Raw genomic sequence first — 18,818 nt, 5'->3', positions numbered from 1 at the left:
GGGATTTATGTTTTCTTCTGCTATGTTTTTGTGTGCCCTTTGTAATGTTATATTACACATTGGCTTTTCGTGTAAAAGGGAACAATGTGTATGCATTGTCAATGTGTGCCCAACCAACGCTGACACCACACCTAGCTTTGTTTCTATGTCTCAGTGAAGGACGCTGAAGTCTCTTGTTTCAGAGTAGCTAATCAAACGCGGGGGCCAGACAGACCTTTTTATTCTCTTATGAACGCAAATCGTGGCTTTTTTTCTTTTCTTTTCTTTTTCGGATCCATTGGGTCCAAAGTTTAACTTTGGCTCTGTACTTTTAATAATTCAGGCTAATCTCGCTTTTCTCTTACACTGAACAGTGAGCTTGAAGTGAAGACGAAATCCTTTGTGAGCAAGTAGGAAATCCTGCGTGTTTAGGTGATGGCGTCCACTTCAGTATCAGATACAGTTCTTTATTTCTATCTCTGTCGGATCGCTGAACGCCAAATTTCCTTTGTCTTAGTTTGATACAGCGCTTCATTTCTATTTGTGAGCTCGGAGGATGCCGTGTGGTCTTTGTCTTAGTTTGATACAGCGCAAGAAAATTCAACTTGTGTAACAGAAATTCCAGTTTCAAAGTTCAGAAAAATAGGAGTCTGCTCTAAGAGATATTTAACATTTAATCTATACTGTTTTCACATTATTCATGAAAATATGTCATCGGTGGTAAACCATTTAGTTCCTGTTACATATATTTATTGAAATACTTAGTGGTATAGAGTTTGTGATGGAATTGACAGCAAATTAGAAAATTCTTCTTTTAAGAGAATTTGTCATTAGTGTTGTCGACACTTGCATTATTCGTTAAACAAAATTCAGTCATAAAATAATCAACCAAAGTCGAGTTGCCGTTTATGAATAATAATAATAATAATGACAATATGTTAAATAACTGTTTTACCCTCAGCTTTAATGGGAAAAGCTGAACTGATTATAAATGCTTTCTTTTTTTATTTGTATCTTTATTTTGGAAATATCCCTTTCACATGTAAGCACATCCTGGCGTTTAGTTTTTTTTTAACCCAGTATTTATATGTCCATCTTCTGTTTCCTCCCTGTGCTTTCATATAATTGTTAATTGACTGAATTTTCCACTAAACTTAACATCAGTAAAATTGGAGGGAAAGCAGAATCCGTTGTCAGCATGTCTTCCTTCATCTTGTGGGGTTTTTAAAGATAGCGTCATTGAACTTTAACGTGTATGTTTCTTAAGTTGAAATGATCAGTGACAACGCAAGGCTTTCTTTTCAACGGAGGGACATGCATACGAATGTTACAATATTTAAACGTGTTTTTGATCGTGTTCACGTTAAGTGAGGATTCCGTTTCTACAGATGGAGATGCAAATGAGAAATAAACAGGACCATTGCTTAGGATTCAAAATATTGTATAAAAGAAAGCGAGCCTTTCAACTGAAGAAATGAATTGACTGATGACAGCTCAATCACATTTAGTTATGTTGCTAGTTAGGTTGAAAACCCGCCACAGGGTGTCTGGTAAGAGACTGGTCAGTAGATGTCCGATATTTGGGAATAACCCGTTTATTTGTCACCACATCAACTCAGATAACAAAGTAGTTGTCCTTAATCAAGGTGTATAAGTAGGTGTGGTTTTCTATGGTAACAGAAAATATAGGCAATTGTAAACATACATAATAATAACATTAAATATTTTAAAACAGGTACATGATGAGTATGAACAAAATATGGAAATGAGATTAATAAAGAAAGAAAAACAAACTTGCTATGCCATACATTAAATTACACTCTAAACAGTTTGATCTGCGTCTCATAGTTTGTCAGCGGTGCTCTGTCTGGGAATGTTACAAGCACATGCATTAAGTAGTTTACAACTTCAGAATACCTCAAACGCAGTCTTTAACAATTGAAATGCATCAAACACTGATGAAATATACATAGATTACATCAATATGAACAACTAAGTAGATATATAACATCCTATATACAGCACAACATCGTTACAAATCCGTGATAACTCCTATAATTAACCTCAACGAGCTAATGCTCGTTATAACGGCAAACTAAATATTGAACAGGTCTAGGATTGCACATATGATTGCTAGAAATCAAGTATAATTCACTTACTTTGCATTGACGCACAACACCCATGAAATTAACAACTAAAATGTTATTTACAACGGCAAAAATACAGCGTTAGTGCTCCGACAGAATCAACTCTCAACTTCACACAGAGCACTGTGGGCGGGATGTTCGCATGCACGTAGATCAGCGAACGCTGATTGGCTGCTATGCTGTATGCTGTGCGTCGATCAATCTCGGCAAAAGAAAAAGATTTATGTCAGAAGGCATATTACTAGTAATGGCCTTTTTAACAGCCGCCCCAGATTCGGTAAAGAGAATCTGTGCAATTAAGAAAAAGCCTCCAAGTAACAGATTGGTTTACAGTCATTCAGGAATGCTAGGCAATTGTATAATACGTGCTATTGGGCGTGTGTACGTCTTTGCACCCACCTTAACATTAGCCGTCCTCACTCTGCCATCAGCCCCAGGGAAGACTTCTGACACTCGTCCCACCAACCAAAGGGCTCGAGGCAACTGTGGGTCGACTATCATCACTGTGGTGTCAACTTGAACGTTGGATGTGTCACCTTGCCACTTCTGACGGCTTTGAAGACCAGGAAGGTAAAACCTCAGAAAGTGTCTCCAGAAGTGGTCTGCAAGAACTTGACTGTGACGCCATCACCGCTTGCTTAACAGCTCTGACTCTGGGTATACCACTGGAGGTAGAGAAGAATCCGGCCGCCCCATCAAGAGAGAATTTGGAGTGATGGGGTCTGGATCAGCAATGTCAGAGGAAGTATAACCCAAGGGTTTAGAGTTTAGTATTCCCTCAATTTCTACCAACACTGTATCTAGTACTTCAAAGGTAACTGCCTGGGCTCCGATAGTGGCTGTCAGTGCTTCCTTAAGGGAGCGGATTTCTCGTTCCCAGCAACCTCCGAAGTGAGGAGCATTTGGGGGGTTGAAATGGAATTCGATCTGGTGTCTGGCAAGCTGTCCCTGAAGTTCAGGGGCAAGGGCTGCGAATGTTTCTCTGAGTTCCCTTTCTCCTCCCTTGAAATTTGTGCCCTGGTCTGATATGAGTTCGAATGGGGTTCCATGTCTGGCAGTAAAGCGTCTGAGGGCCATGAGGAAGGAATCAGTATCAAGGTTATGTAGTATATCAATGTACACTGCTCGAGTGGTTAGGCACTTAAAAATGATACCCCATTTCTTTTCAGTCCTCCTTCCGACCTTGACAGCATAAGGGCCGAAACAGTCCATACCTGTAGAATAGAATGCAGGTCAGTATAGTCGTAGTCTGGCTGGAGGGAGGTCTGCCATTTTGGGAATTTCTGGCTTCTTTCTCCATTTCTGGCACTCTACACATCTTCGTTGGTACCGCTTAACCGCTTCCCTAAGCGGAGAATCCAGTACCTGCGGCGAAGTTCAGCAAATACTCTCTCACACCCTGGGTGGTGGAGTTTGGCGTCATAACTTTGTATGATGAGCTGTGTGATTGTGTGCTTCGGATCAAGAACGATTGGGTGTATAGCATCTCGCTCAAGATAGGGGCTTTGACGTAGGCGACCTCCAACTCGAATTAATTGGGTCTCACTGTCAAGTTCAGGTGCTAAGGCTTTTAAGCGGCTGTTATGGGTTAGAGGTTTACCACTCCTTAATTGTTCAAGGTCTAAGGGGAAAGAATCCTGTTGGGACTGTTGTAAAGAGTGACTTCAGCATCTCTGTAGGCACTGGCTGTCAGGCTACCGGTGGCCGCCCGTGAGAAGCCGTGGACTCTATCAACTCTTGGAAAGTTATATGTTGATCAAGGTTGGGGACTGAAGGGCTGGTTGTGAAGCATGCAAGTGTGCACAAACCTGTCTTGCGCAGTTCCTCTCCATCTACATCCACAGGATGTGGTATTTCAGGCCACGAACTTGGAGAGTCTTTTAAGAATGATGGTCCTTGATACCAGTGTCTATCTGGACCAAGCTCATTCAAGGACAGTCCCGTGTGATATCATCAGCTGGGTTACTGGAAGATGGCACAAACCTCCATGTATGCTTCTCAGTGATATCTTGGATCTCTGCCACCCGGTGCCAACAAAGACCTTGAATCTACAAGATTCAGACTTGAGCCAGGTAAGGACTGTGGTTGAGTCAGTCCATAAGGTTACGTGATGAATGGGCAAGGTTAACTCAGCACTTACAACTTTGCCCAGTTGAGCGCCAGTTAGCGCAGCACAGAGTTCTAGGCGGGGTATTGATTGCTGTTTTTTGGCGCAACTTTTGATCTTGCTGTAAGGAAAGAGACCTCCACGTCCCCCTGCCGGTCTTCTGACCTTAAATAGCGACTGAACCATATGCCCATTCAGAGGCATCACAAAAGATGTGTATGTCTCGTTGACTTTTTCTTGGTCTTTGGCTGGACTGGTGTAAGACCTTGGGAAGGCAATGAATGGTAGAGATGATAACTCTGCCTCCCACTCTGTCCAAGCCTGTAGTAGATCAGGGGAAGGTTTGGATCATCCCAGTCCCTTTTTTGTCCCACAAGCGTTGGACTATGAGCTTAGCCCTGGTGGTGTACGGAATGAGCGTAGCCCAGGGGATCATATTGACTGGCCAGCGTTCGGTAGATGTTACGCATAGTGATTTCAGCACTCTTTTTGGGACGATACCGGTAGGAAATGGTGTCTGTTTGGTGGTTCCAAAGCAGTCCCAGAGTAGATTCTTGCGTATCTGTTTGGCCATGAGAAATCCAGAGCTCAGTACTGACTGATTTCAAATCTGAGGGCAGATGGTTTATGGTTGACGGCTGATTACTAGACCACTGTCTCAATTCGAAACCACCATCTACCAGTAGGTTCCCGATTTTGTCGACGAAGTTTTTGGCTTCTGTCGTAGTAAAGCTTTGCAGGCAATTGTCGACATAAAAGGACTTCAAGACTGAATACCTGACATCTTCTCCAGGTTGGCTGTGATCAAGTACATGCTTTTGAAGGGCGTACACTGCGCAACAGGGACTGCAAGTGGTCCCAAAGGGAAGGACCTGCCACTCAAAAACACTAGGTTGTTCCTGTACATTGAGATCTCTCCAGAGAAAACGCAGTAGTGGTCTGTCCTCTGGGAGCAACCTGATCTGGTGGAACATCCCACGTATATCACTGCTGACTGCAATGGAGTGTTCCCGGAACCTGAGCAGAACAGCGAGTAAAGACGGTCCCAGTGCTGGTCCAGGGAGCAACAGCTCGTTGAGATTTTGGCCCTGATGTCGGAATGAACAATTAAAAACTACTCGGTCCTTCCCATTGTGATGGACCATATGGTGTGGGATGTACCATGATGAACCAGAGTCCTGTTCAGCATGCTGTTTCAGCTTTACCACATAGCCTGCTTGTTCCAATTTATAAATCTCTGCAGAGTAAGCAGCTGCTTGTTCTGAATTTTTCACCAATCGCTTTTCAGTGGCTCTCAGCTGTGAAATCACTGCCTGTTTGGGAGCATTAAGTTGTGGCATGGTTTTGACTCGCAAAAGAGGGGTGGCATATCTCTTTACCCCATCTACCTCAACCCTGACTGTTTTTTCATCCAGGAGCTCTATTGCCTCATGGTCTTGTCTGGATCTGGTACTGTTTTTTCACTGCGCCATGGTAACACATCCATCTGCCAAAGTCTTTCAACATGCTTATAAAGATCTGTCTCAGAAGATGAAGTTGCGATGATAAAAGCAGCATTGTTCATTGGTCTCCATTTGGAGATGCTGCACAGGACCCTGCAATGTCCAGCCAAGTCGTGTCTTGATGGCAGCAGGACCCCTGGTGGACCAAAGCAGACCAGCCCTACTGGAGTAATAAGATGAGGGTAGTCTGAACCGATAAGTAGCACAGGACGGACATTGTCTAGATTGCAGCAACGGAGCCCCTCAAGTGTTGATATTTCTCCCTTAATGCTCTGACTGGATGCGTATGTTCAGCCAGGCTCAGCTGCTGGGCTGTAAATGCACCTTTAATGTGGAATATCTTTTTAGGCTGCGACAGTGGGGAGATAGAGAATGACACCGCTGCACCACTAAGGACCTGGAGCTCTTGCCTGACTGTGCGGAGTGGTAGGTCTTCTGGGTTACCTTTGAGGCCAAGCTGCTGAGCAGCACTGTGTAGAAGGATGGTTCTTTCTGACCCGTCATCTTGAATGGCATAGGCAGTCATGCTGTGTTTTCCATTCCTGAGGATTACTTTACTGATCTTCAGTAGGACTTTTCGGCTGGCAGGAGGTTTTCTTATGAGAAGAATCTCATTCATGGTATTCAGAAGACAGGAATTGGTAGTTGTGGTAGCAGCTTCGTTTTGCACAGTCTGTGATCTCTCCGCACTTCTCACTGTAATGTCATGAAGAACTAGCAAATGTCGGCTGTTACACTGCTTGCAGCGCATCTTCAGACTGCATTCCGTTGCTTGATGGTTCCTGCCACAGCGCCAACACCGATTGTTCTCCTTGATCCAGTTACGCTTCTGATTGGTGGTGAGTTGCTTGAAATTTGGACAGTTATTCAAGGAGTGCTTAGTATTATCACAGTAGGGGCAGTAAGGCTTTGATCCAGCTTTCCAGGTCGTAGATGATGTCATTGTGTCAAGCAGAGCTTTCTCAGTGTTGAGCAGAATGTTAGTATTCTTATGAGAAAACTTGTGGTCTTTGATTATCTCTCTGGTCCGTGCAGTAGGCCCTTTACGTTGGCTGGTTACAAATCTTGATGTGTCATCCTGCACTTGGATTTCGTACTCCAACCATTCAGAAAGATCTAGAAGTGTTGGAATCGGAACACTGTGTGGATGTGCAAACCGGCGAAAACTTGACCTGAGATCATGAGGTAATTTTCCTAATAATCTGGAGACATGAGAACCACACTGTAATTCAAAGTTGCCCTTCTTTCCGAGTTGCCCCAGCATGCCAACGAGTGACCGAACTTTAAGTGCGAACAGTCTGAAGGCTTTTATGTCTCCGCTGCTGATATTTGGGCCATCCATAAGTTCTGCTATTCGTTGTAATGCAAGCTGGTGTGGCTGACCAAACTGCTGATCCAGAGCGTCCATTGTTCTTGTGAAGGGGTATTGAGAATGGCTGTAAGAATCAGCGATGAGTAGTGCCTCTTCTAGCTTGAGATGGTCTGTGAGAATCTGAAATTTAAACCTCTCTGTGGCATTAGCAGGGAGTGTATTCTCTAAGGCGATCTTCAAACGTGAGAACTCTCTCGGGTCTGGATGTACAAAATCTGGTATGGTGGGAGTAGGGCCTCTGTTCATTGACTCTGGCTCAAACTGGCGCACTTTACTCTGTGAGCTATGGGCCGTTCTTTGGCCAGGCAGAATCATAAGGTGTAGAGGTTGCACACGCTCTCTCATATGGGGGTTGATATTCTCTTTCAGGTTGGTAAAATTCCTCCTCCTTTGGAACCTCCCAACTGGATGGCTGGGCACATGGAATGTCATAGGGGAGTAATCGTTGTCTCTGAGATCAGCCACAGGAGCAGAAGAATGTTCATGATCTGAGTTGATATCATGTTGTCTGAAGCGTGGTGCTGGCACAGGCCTAAAACTTCTCTCAGCTGACTGCATGTTCTTTACACGACGTGGTGCAGGAATAGGCTGGCTAGTGTATGACTGACGGGCAGGAATAACAGATGGTAGCGGTTGAGCCACAGGCCGTTGTTGTTCTACCTGAATCTGTAGCTGCTGCATCTGCCGCTTAAGTTGAGAGAGCTCTTGTGCATATTGCTGATTTGTCTGCTGCAATGCATCCCTTTCCTGCTGGATCGGATTGACAGTGCGAAACATGTTCCTATTTGCATGGCGAGAAGTAATATTTCTTCGCTTGAGAATGTCATTCTCAGACCTGCTTAGTTCAGTGTCGGACCATTCTTCTGAGCTAAGGGGCTCATCACCTAGGATCTGTACTGGATCGGATGCCATTGCACCCTCCTGTTGGGTTTCACCCTCTGACCGATAGGAGGGCATCTGAGTGATTGGTGACACGGGTTCGGGATACAAGAGCTTAGGCAGGGAGAAACCAGTGAGATCATAATCTTCATATCGGGCGGGAAGGGCAGTCTTCCTTCTGACACGCCCAGTTGGCTCATCTTCTGCGTGTGCTGACATCTTATAAGCCTGTAGCAAGTTTCATCCGGCTCGAAGGACCATGAAGAAATGAATTGACTGATGACAGCTCAATCACATTTAGTTATGTTGCTAGTTAGGTTGAAAACCCGCCACAGGGTGTCTGGTAAGAGACTGGTCAGTAGATGTCCGATATTTGGGAATAACCCGTTTATTTGTCACCACATCAACTCAGATAACAAAGTAGTTGTCCTTAATCAAGGTGTATAAGTAGGTGTGGTTTTTCTATGGTAACAGAAAATATAGGCAAGTGTAAACATACATAATAATAACATTAAATATTTTAAAACAGGTACATGATGAGTATGAACAAAATATGGAAATGAGATTAATAAAGAAAGAAAAACAAACTTGCTATGCCATACATTAAATTACACTCTAAACAGTTTGATCTGCGTCTCATAGTTTGTCAGCGGTGCTCTGTCTGGGCTTGTTACACGCACATGCATTAAGTAGTTTACAACTTCAGAATACCTCAAACGCAGTCTTTAACAATTGAAATGCATCAAACACTGATGAAATATACATAGATTACATCAATATGAACAACTAAGTAGATATATAACATCCTATATACAGCACAACATCGTTACAAAGCCGTGATAACTCCTATAATTAACCTCAACGAGCTAATGCTCGTTATAACGGCAAACTAAATATTGAACAGGTCTAGGATTGCACATATGATTGCTAGAAATCAAGTATAATTCACTTACTTTGCATTGACGCACAACACCCATGAAATTAACAACTAAAATGTTATTTACAACGGCAAAAATACAGCGTTAGTGCTCCGACAGAATCAACTCTCAACTTCACACAGAGCACTGTGGGCGGGATGTTCGCATGCACGTAGATCAGCGAACGCTGATTGGCTGCTATGCTGTATGCTGTGCGTCGATCAATCTCGGCAAAAGAAAAAGATTTATGTCAGAAGGCATATTACTAGTAATGGCCTTTTTAACAGCCGCCCCCAGATTCGGTAAAGAGAATCTGTGCAATTAAGAAAAAGCCTCCAAGTAACAGATTGGTTTACAGTCATTCAGGAATGCTAGGCAATTGTATAATACGTGCTATTGGGCGTGTGTACGTCTTTGCACCCACCTTAACATTAGCCGTCCTCACTCTGCCATCAGCCCCAGGGAAGACTTCTGACACTCGTCCCACCAACCAAAGGGCTCGAGGCAACTGTGGGTCGACTATCATCACTGTGGTGTCAACTTGAACGTTGGATGTGTCACCTTGCCACTTCTGATGGCTTTGAAGACCAGGAAGGTAAAACCTCAGAAAGTGTCTCCAGAAGTGGTCTGCAAGAACTTGACTGTGACGCCATCACCGCTTGCTTAACAGCTCTGACTCTGGGTATACCACTGGAGGTAGAGAAGAATCCGGCCGCCCCATCAAGAGAGAATTTGGAGTGATGGGGTCTGGATCAGCAATGTCAGAGGAAGTATAACCCAAGGGTTTAGAGTTTAGTATTCCCTCAATTTCTACCAACACTGTATCTAGTACTTCAAAGGTAACTGCCTGAGTCGATAGTGGCTGTCAGTGCTTGCTTAAGGTAGCAGATTTCTCGTTCCCAGCAACCTCTGAAGTGAGGAGCATTTGGGGGTTGAAATGGAATTCGATCTGGTGTCTGGCAAGCTGTCCCTGAATTTCAGGGGCAAGGGCTGCGAATGTTTCTCTGAGTTCCCTTTCTCCTCCCTTGAAATTTGTGCCCTGGTCTGATATGAGTTCGAATGGGGTTCCACGTCTGGCAGTAAAGCGTCTGAGGGCCATGAGGAAGGAATCAGTATCAAGGTTATGTAGTATATCAATGTACACTGCTCGAGTGGTTAGGCACTTAAAAATGATACCCCATTTCTTTTCAGTCCTCCTTCCGACCTTGACAGCATAAGGGCCGAAACAGTCCATACCTGTAGAATAGAATGCAGGTCAGTATAGTCGTAGTCTGGCTGGAGGGAGGTCTGCCATTTTGGGAATTTCTGGCTTCTTTCTCCATGTCTGGCACTCTACACATCTTCGTTGGTACCGCTTAACCACTTCCCTAGCGCGGAGAATCCAGTACCTGCGGCGAAGTTCAGCAAATACTCTCTCACACCCTGGGTGGTGGAGTTTGGCGTCATAACTTTGTATGATGAGCTGTGTGATTGTGTGCTTCGGATCAAGAACGATTGGGTGTATAGCATCTCGCTCAAGATAGGGGCTTTGACGTAGGCGACCTCCAACTCGAATTAATTGGGTCTCACTGTCAAGTTCAGGTGCTAAGGCTTTTAAGCGGCTGTTATGGGTTAGAGGTTTACCACTCCTTAATTGTTCAAGGTCTAAGGGGAAAGAATCCTGTTGGGACTGTTGTAAAAGAGTGACTTCAGCATCTCTGTAGGCACTGGCTGTCAGGCTACCGGTGGCCGCCCGTGAGAAGCCGTGGACTCTATCAACTCTTGGAAAGTTATATGTTGATCAAGGTTGGGGACTGAAGGGCTGGTTGTGAAGCATGCAAGTGTGCACAAACCTGTCTTGCGCAGTTCCTCTCCATCTACATCCACAGGATGTGGTATTTCAGGCCACGTACTTGGAGAGTCTTTTAAGAATGATGGTCCTTGATACCAGTGTCTATCTGGACCAAGCTCATTCAAGGACAGTCCCCGTGTGATATCATCAGCTGGGTTACTGGAAGATGGCACAAACCTCCATGTATGCTTCTCAGTGATATCTTGGATCTCTGCCACCCGGTGCCGACAAAGACCTTGAATCTACAAGATTCAGACTTGAGCCAGGTAAGGACTGTGGTTGAGTCAGTCCATAAGGTTACGTGATGAATGGGCAAGGTTAACTCAGCACTTACAACTTTGCCCAGTTGAGCGCCAGTTAGCGCAGCACAGAGTTCTAGGCGGGGTATTGATTGCTGTTTTTTGGCGCAACTTTTGATCTTGCTGTAAGGAAAGAGACCTCCACGTCCCCCTGCCGGTCTTCTGACCTTAAATAAGCTGACTGAACCATATGCCCATTCAGAGGCATCACAAAAGATGTGTATGTCTCGTTGACTTTTTCTTGGTCTTTGGCTGGACTGGTGTAAGACCTTGGGAAGGCAATGAATGGTAGAGATGATAACTCTGCCTCCCACTCTGTCCAAGCCTGTAGTAGATCAGGGGGAAGGTTTGGATCATCCCAGTCCCTTTTTTTGTCCCACAAGCGTTGGACTATGAGCTTAGCCCTGGTGGTGTACGGAATGAGGTAGCCCAGGGGATCATATTGACTGGCCAGCGTTCGGTAGATGTTACGCATAGTGATTTCAGCACTCTTTTTGGGACGATACCGGTAGGAAATGGTGTCTGTTTGGTGGTTCCAAAGCAGTCTCAGAGTAGATTCTTGCATATCTGTTTGGCCATGAGAAATCCAGAGCTCAGTACTGACTGATTTCAAATCTGAGGGCAGATGGTTTATGGTTGACGGCTGATTACTAGACCACTGTCTCAATTCGAAACCACCATCTACCAGTAGGTTCCCGATTTTGTCGACAAAGTTTTTGGCTTCTGTCGTAGTAAAGCTTTGCAGGCAATTGTCGACATAAAAGGACTTCAAGACTGAATACCTGACATCTTCTCCAGGTTGGCTGTGATCAAGTACATGCTTTTGAAGGGCGTACACTGCGCAACAGGGACTGCAAGTGGTCCCAAAGGGAAGGACCTGCCACTCAAAAACACTAGGTTGTTCCTGTACATTGAGATCTCTCCAGAGAAAACGCAGTAGTGGTCTGTCCTCTGGCAGCAACCTGATCTGGTGGAACATCCCACGTATATCACTGCTGACTGCAATGGAGTGTTCCCGAACCTGAGCAGAACAGCGAGTAAAGACGGTCCCAGTACTGGTCCAGGGAGCAACAGCTCGTTGAGATTTTGGCCCTGATGTCGGAATGAACAATTAAAAACTACTCGGTCCTTCCCATTGTGATGGACCATATGGTGTGGGATGTACCATGATGAACCAGAGTCCTGTTCAGCATGCTGTTTCAGCTTTACCACATAGCCTGCTTGTTCCAATTTATAAATCTCTGCAGAGTAAGCAGCTGCTTGTTCTGAATTTTTCACCAATCGCTTTTCAGTGGCTCTCAGCTGTGAAATCACTGCCTGTTTGGGAGCATTAAGTTGTGGCATGGTTTTGACTCGCAAAAGAGGGGTGGCATATCTCTTTACCCCATCTACCTCAACCCTGACTGTTTTTTCATCCAGGAGCTCTATTGCCTCATGGTCTTGTCTGGATCTGCTACTGTTTTTTTCACTGCGCCAAGGTAACACATCCATCTGCCAAAGTCTTTCAACATGCTTATAAAGATCTGTCTCAGAAGATGAAGTTGCGATGAAAAAGCAGCATTGTTCATTGGTCTCCATTTGGAGATGCTGCACAGGACCCTGCAATGTCCAGCCAAGTCATGTCTTGATGGCAGCAGGACCCCTGGTGGACCAAAGCAGACCGGCCCTACTGGAGTAATAAGATGAGGGTAGTCTGAACCGATAAGTAGCACAGGACGGACATTGTCTAGATTGCGCAACGGAGCCCCTCAAGTGTTGATATTTCTCCCTTAATGCTCTGACTGGATGCGTATGTTCAGCCAGGCTCAGCTGCTGGGCTGTAAATGCACCTTTAATGTGGAATATCTTTTTAGGCTGCGACAGTGGGGAGATAGAGAATGACACCGCTGCACCACTAAGGACCTGGAGCTCTTGCCTGACTGTGCGGAGTGGTAGGTCTTCTGGGTTACCTTTGAGGCCAAGCTGCTGAGCAGCACTGTGTAGAAGGATGGTTCTTTCTGACCCGTCATCTTGAATGGCATAGGCAGTCATGCTGTGTTTTCCATTCCTGAGGATTACTTTACTGATCTTCAGTAGGACTTTTCGGCTGGCAGGAGGTTTTCTTATGAGAAGAATCTCATTCATGGTATTCAGAAGACAGGAATTGGTAGTTGTGGTAGCAGCTTTGTTTTGCACAGTCTGTGATCTCTCCGCACTTCTCACTGTAATGTCATGAAGAACTAGCAAATGTCGGCTGTTACACTGCTTGCAGCGCATCTTCAGACTGCATTCCGTTGCTTGATGGTTCCTGCCACAGCGCCAACACCGATTGTTCTCCTTGATCCAGTTACGCTTCTGATTGGTGGTGAGTTGCTTGAAATTTGGACAGTTATTCAAGGAGTGCTTAGTATTATCACAGTAGGGGCAGTAAGGCTTTGATCCAGCTTTCCAGGTCGTAGATGATGTCATTGTGTCAAGCAGAGCTTTCTCAGTGTTGAGCAGAATGTTAGTATTCTTATGAGAAAACTTGTGGTCTTTGATTATCTCTCTGGTCCGTGCAGTAGGCCCTTTACGTTGGCTGGTTACAAATCTTGATGTGTCATCCTGCACTTGGATTTCGTACTCCAACCATTCAGAAAGATCTAGAAGTGTTGGAATCGAACACTGTGTGGATGTGCAAACCGGCGAAAACTTGACCTGAGATCATGAGGTAATTTTCCTAATAATCTGGAGACATGAGAACCACACTGTAATTCAAAGTTGCCCTTCTTTCCGAGTTGCCCCAGCATGCCAACGAGTGACCGAACTTTAAGTGCTGAACAGTCTGAAGGCTTTTATGTCTCCGCTGCTGATATTTGGGCCATCCATAAGTTCTGCTATTCGTTGTAATGCAAGCTGGTGTGGCTGACCAAACTGCTGATCCAGAGCGTCCATTGTTCTTGTGAAGGGGTATTGAGAATGGCTGTAAGAATCAGCGATGAGTAGTGCCTCTTCTAGCTTGAGATGGTCTGTGAGAATCTGAAATTTAAACCTCTCTGTGGCATTAGCAGGGAGTGTATTCTCTAAGGCGATCTTCAAACGTGAGAACTCTCTCGGGTCTGGATGTACAAAATCTGGTATGGTGGGAGTAGGGCCTCTGTACATTGACTCTGGCTCAAACTGGCGCACTTTACTCTGTGAGCTATGGGCCGTTCTTTGGCGCCAGGCAGAATCATAAGGTGTAGAGGTTGCACACGCTCTCTCATATGGGGGTTGATATTCTCTTTCAGGTTGGTAAAATTCCTCCTCCTTTGGAACCTCCCAACTGGATGGCTGGGCACATGGAATGTCATAGGGGAGTAATCGTTGTCTCTGAGATCAGCCACAGGAGCAGAAGAATGTTCATGATCTGAGTTGATATCATGTTGTCTGAAGCGTGGTGCTGGCACAGGCCTAAAACTTCTCTCAGCTGACTGCATGTTCTTTACACGACGTGGTGCAGGAATAGGCTGGCTAGTGTATGACTGACGGGCAGGAATAACAGATGGTAGCGGTTGAGCCACAGGCCGTTGTTGTTCTACCTGAATCTGTAGCTGCTGCATCTGCCGCTTAAGTTGAGAGAGCTCTTGTGCAATTGCTGATTTGTCTGCTGCAATGCATCCCTTTCATGCTGGATCGGATTGACAGTGCGAAACACGTTCCTATTTGCATGGCGAGAAGTAATATTTCTTCGCTTGAGAATGTCATTCTCAGACCTGCTTAGTTCAGTGTCGGACCATTCTTCTGAGCTAAGGGGCTCATCACCTAGGATCTGTACTGGATCGGATGCCATTGCACCCTCATGTTGGGTTTCACCCTCTGACCGATAGGAGGGCATCTGAGTGATTGGTGACACGGGTTCGGGATACAAGAGCTTAGGCAGGGAGAAACCAGTGAGATCATAATCTTCATATCGGGCGGGAAGGGCAGTCTTCCTTCTGACACGCCCAGTTGGCTCATCTTCTGCGTGTGCTGACATCTTATAAGCCTGTAGCAAGTTTCATCCGGCTCGAAGGACCATGAAGAAATGAATTGACTGATGACAGCTCAATCACATTTAGTTATGTTGCTAGTTAGGTTGAAAACCCGCCACAGGGTGTCTGGTAAGAGACTGGTCAGTAGATGTCCGATATTTGGGAATAACCCGTTTATTTGTCACCACATCAACTCAGATAACAAAGTAGTTGTCCTTAATCAAGGTGTATAAGTAGGTGTGGTTTTTCTATGGTAACAGAAAATATAGGCAAGTGTAAACATACATAATAATAACATTAAATATTTTAAAACAGGTACATGATGAGTATGAACAAAATATGGAAATGAGATTAATAAAGAAAGAAAAACAAACTTGCTATGCCATACATTAAATTACACTCTAAACAGTTTGATCTGCGTCTCATAGTTTGTCAGCGGTGCTCTGTCTGGGCTTGTTACACGCACATGCATTAAGTAGTTTACAACTTCAGAATACCTCAAACGCAGTCTTTAACAATTGAAATGCATCAAACACTGATGAAATATACATAGATTACATCAATATGAACAACTAAGTAGATATATAACATCCTATATACAGCACAACATCGTTACAAAGCCGTGATAACTCCTATAATTAACCTCAACGAGCTAATGCTCGTTATAACGGCAAACTAAATATTGAACAGGTCTAGGATTGCACATATGATTGCTAGAAATCAAGTATAATTCACTTACTTTGCATTGACGCACAACACCCATGAAATTAACAACTAAAATGTTATTTACAACGGCAAAAATACAGCGTTAGTGCTCCGACAGAATCAACTCTCAACTTCACACAGAGCACTGTGGGCGGGATGTTCGCATGCACGTAGATCAGCGAACGCTGATTGGCTGCTATGCTGTATGCTGTGCATCGATCAATCTCGGCAAAAGAAAAAGATTTATGTCAGAAGGCATATTACTAGTAATGGCCTTTTTAACATCAACATTGTTTAATGCTGTCTTAAAATCTAAACAGTGCAAAACGAATGATCAGGTTGGCGTTTATGGGAAGCACCTTAATTGAGAGCACGCCCGACAAACACAACAGAGATAGTTTTTTTTTTTAAACGAATGACCAGGGGAGAGCGCGGACGCAGTCCCTCACTACCAGAAATTATGCAGTCGAGATTCCCACATTTGGGTAATTCGCAAGGGTCAGCACAACCGAAGTGCAATGGCCGAGCCTCACCCTGGGTGAACCACCTTCATGATCATAGTGTCTCCCCTACCAGGTAAGTATAAGTGCAAGGGTTTTGGGGCAGAGGGCCCATTCTCCTCTTTACCATTCATACCAACGTTGTCCTCATACACAAACAATTCATCCACAACTCCTAGTGCATGAATGCGCTTTGCAATTAAACAGGCGTGTACACAAACTTTAAACCCCAACTTTTATTGCTACCAAGTCTGTGTATTAGTTCTCTGCCTTGTGACAGTTTGTGGTCTCAGGAGCGAACGACAACAGCACTATACCATTCGCTTTCGGCCGACGAGTCGGCGGTTCGTTCACGGACACGCAATCACACACCTGAACAAGAGCTAAAGTAAAGATTCCTCATTTGCCCGCTCTCAGACGCTTATTGAATTAATGAACAAAGATCTCTGCCTTTCATAACAAATGTTGATCCCCGAAGGGAAGCGCACCGTGCCTGGAAATACTGCAATACCAAGTCGATACGTAGAGTGGACGGAGCAAGCCCCTCTTCCATCTCCCAGGCCCAAAAATCCATTTAATATATGGTCCCCGGATAGGGGACGTATCAGATATTAAACTGATAAGAACAGATACTACACTTGATCTTAGCCAAAAGGCCGAGAAGCGATGCCGTAATCACTCTGTGAGAGGACGGCCGGAAACGGAAAAGCGAGATGAGGTCACGGTGAGAGCGTCAAAGGTCACAAACTATCAAGTAGACATGGACGGTTTGACCAGTGCGGGACCAAACAAAATGGACCATGCCACTCCACGATGCAATATTAGCGCGCAACACTTTTCAGCGTAACAAGCAAAGCATTGTTCCCACCAAAAAACGATCAAATGATACTTTATTGATGTCTTTCTCTCAGCTCGAAGGCCGCTGGAGTGCCGTTGGCCGAAACCCCGTGTGGAGGCCAAACTGATCTTTCTACTCACATGTGAACATTTGGGATGTATGTTTTCTTCTGCTATATTTTTGTGTGCCCTTCGCAATGTTATATTACACATTGGCTTTTCGTGTAAAGGGAACAATGTGTATGCATTGTCAATGTGTGCCCAACCAACGCTGACACCACACCTAGCTTTGTTTCTATGTCTCAGTGAAGGGCGCTGTAAGGCGGGTGCCAGTGAGTTTGGGCTACTCCTCGAGAAAACAAAAGGCTCTCATGAGAATTAACATCTGAACTCTCTCTGCAGATGTAACAGCAACATCCGAGATGCAACATACTGTGCAGCTAACACCTCCCTTCTAAAGTATCTTCATCTTACTCCTCCTCCTCACTTAAAGCTCACTAAAAACCTATGCAATGTGAAGTGTGTACAAAAAGTAACTATAACATGTTTGGTATCATTTAAAGTCTCTCAGTGCGCCTGGTAAACTGGTCTCATCCTCCCAGCCATAATGAAAAGCTAAAAGAAGTTATACAATATGTGAAATTTGGTGTGCCCCTTAAAGGTGTGCCCTCCCCCAGATCCTCCATACCTCCTGTATGTTAATCTACAGGAACCCCCTCAACAGGGGACCAAAATCTAATTATAATGACAGACACCACCATTTGGTAAGCATGTTGAATTATCTGGGTATTTAAGGAGAGGCGACACATTGCTCAGGGCTCTCTGTAATCAGACGATCCCAAACAGTTTACTGTTTGTAGTTTATTTCAGGTGATTGCAATTCGTATTTCTTATGTTTTGATAAAATGTCTAACTTTGACTTATCAATGTCTAATTGGAATTGATTATGTTACCTGGTCAATAAATTGTCAACATTTGATTTTATTCTGACTGACTCTGACATTGTGTTTCCCAAACAGATTAAACGATTCGTATGTTACCGCAAGTCTGCGTCAGATTAGTGACGACTAATATTTGGCATTGATTCAAGTGTACTTGGTTTGCAAAGACAAAAAGGGAATTTCCGTTTAGAGCAGCAAACGCTGCTTGACCAATCTAAATCTGGGTGTCTTACCTCTGTTTTAATTTGATGTTTCTCCAGATAAGTGTACGTGGGAAACCACGCATGGCCAATCCAAAGCTATTATAAGAGAAGTTATGTTGGTCAACTTACATCTGTAATAGTGGCTGTGACCTCTACTGAAGAAAACGTTAAATTACATTCAAGTGTATGCAATTCCATGGGGCTATACTGAAGTATCTTTGATTGTGTATACGTGAACGTGACCGATCTCAGGTATATAGCAATTACCTCTGTTTGATGATCCAATACTGGCCGCTTGTGATCGTGAGACCCGCGGTGTAGAGAAAAACACGCGAGGACCTCAAAGCGACATAGTTTCTTAATCTAAATGGGTAAAATATAATTAAAGGAGTTAAAGGAATAATCAAACATTCGCTCACTTTTAATGATACTCAGATATCATTAAAAACCTTTTTCATTTATGGAGTCAGATGAAATTACGAGATAATACATAAGAGAAAATGTATTTCATTTAATATTGTTGTGTTGCGTACAAGAAAGATTGTAACGCGCAGAGACCTTCACCCGTATTATTGGAGACCGTCATTGGACCGATAAACGGGCTTACAACGCTGAAGTCTCTTGTTTC

General features: G+C 44.3%; 2 non-coding genes across 2 annotated transcripts; both read right to left on the bottom strand.

Moving 5' to 3' along the window:
* Positions 1–16,129: 16,129 nt before the first annotated feature.
* On the bottom strand, positions 16,130–16,293 carry LOC127637853 (U1 spliceosomal RNA). The gene has a single exon (XR_007969792.1). It is a non-coding gene; the product is annotated as a U1 spliceosomal RNA (small nuclear RNA).
* Positions 16,294–16,686: 393 nt separating this feature from the next.
* On the bottom strand, positions 16,687–16,877 carry LOC127637868 (U2 spliceosomal RNA). Its single transcript, XR_007969805.1, has one exon. It is a non-coding gene; the product is annotated as a U2 spliceosomal RNA (small nuclear RNA).
* Positions 16,878–18,818: the final 1,941 nt, after the last annotated feature.

Source organism: Xyrauchen texanus, chromosome 45 (genome assembly GCF_025860055.1).
Source record: "Xyrauchen texanus isolate HMW12.3.18 chromosome 45, RBS_HiC_50CHRs, whole genome shotgun sequence".
Classification (NCBI taxonomy): Eukaryota; Metazoa; Chordata; class Actinopteri; order Cypriniformes; family Catostomidae; genus Xyrauchen; species Xyrauchen texanus.
Note: the sequence above shows the minus strand (reverse complement) of the source record. Positions and strands in the feature narration are given on the sequence as shown.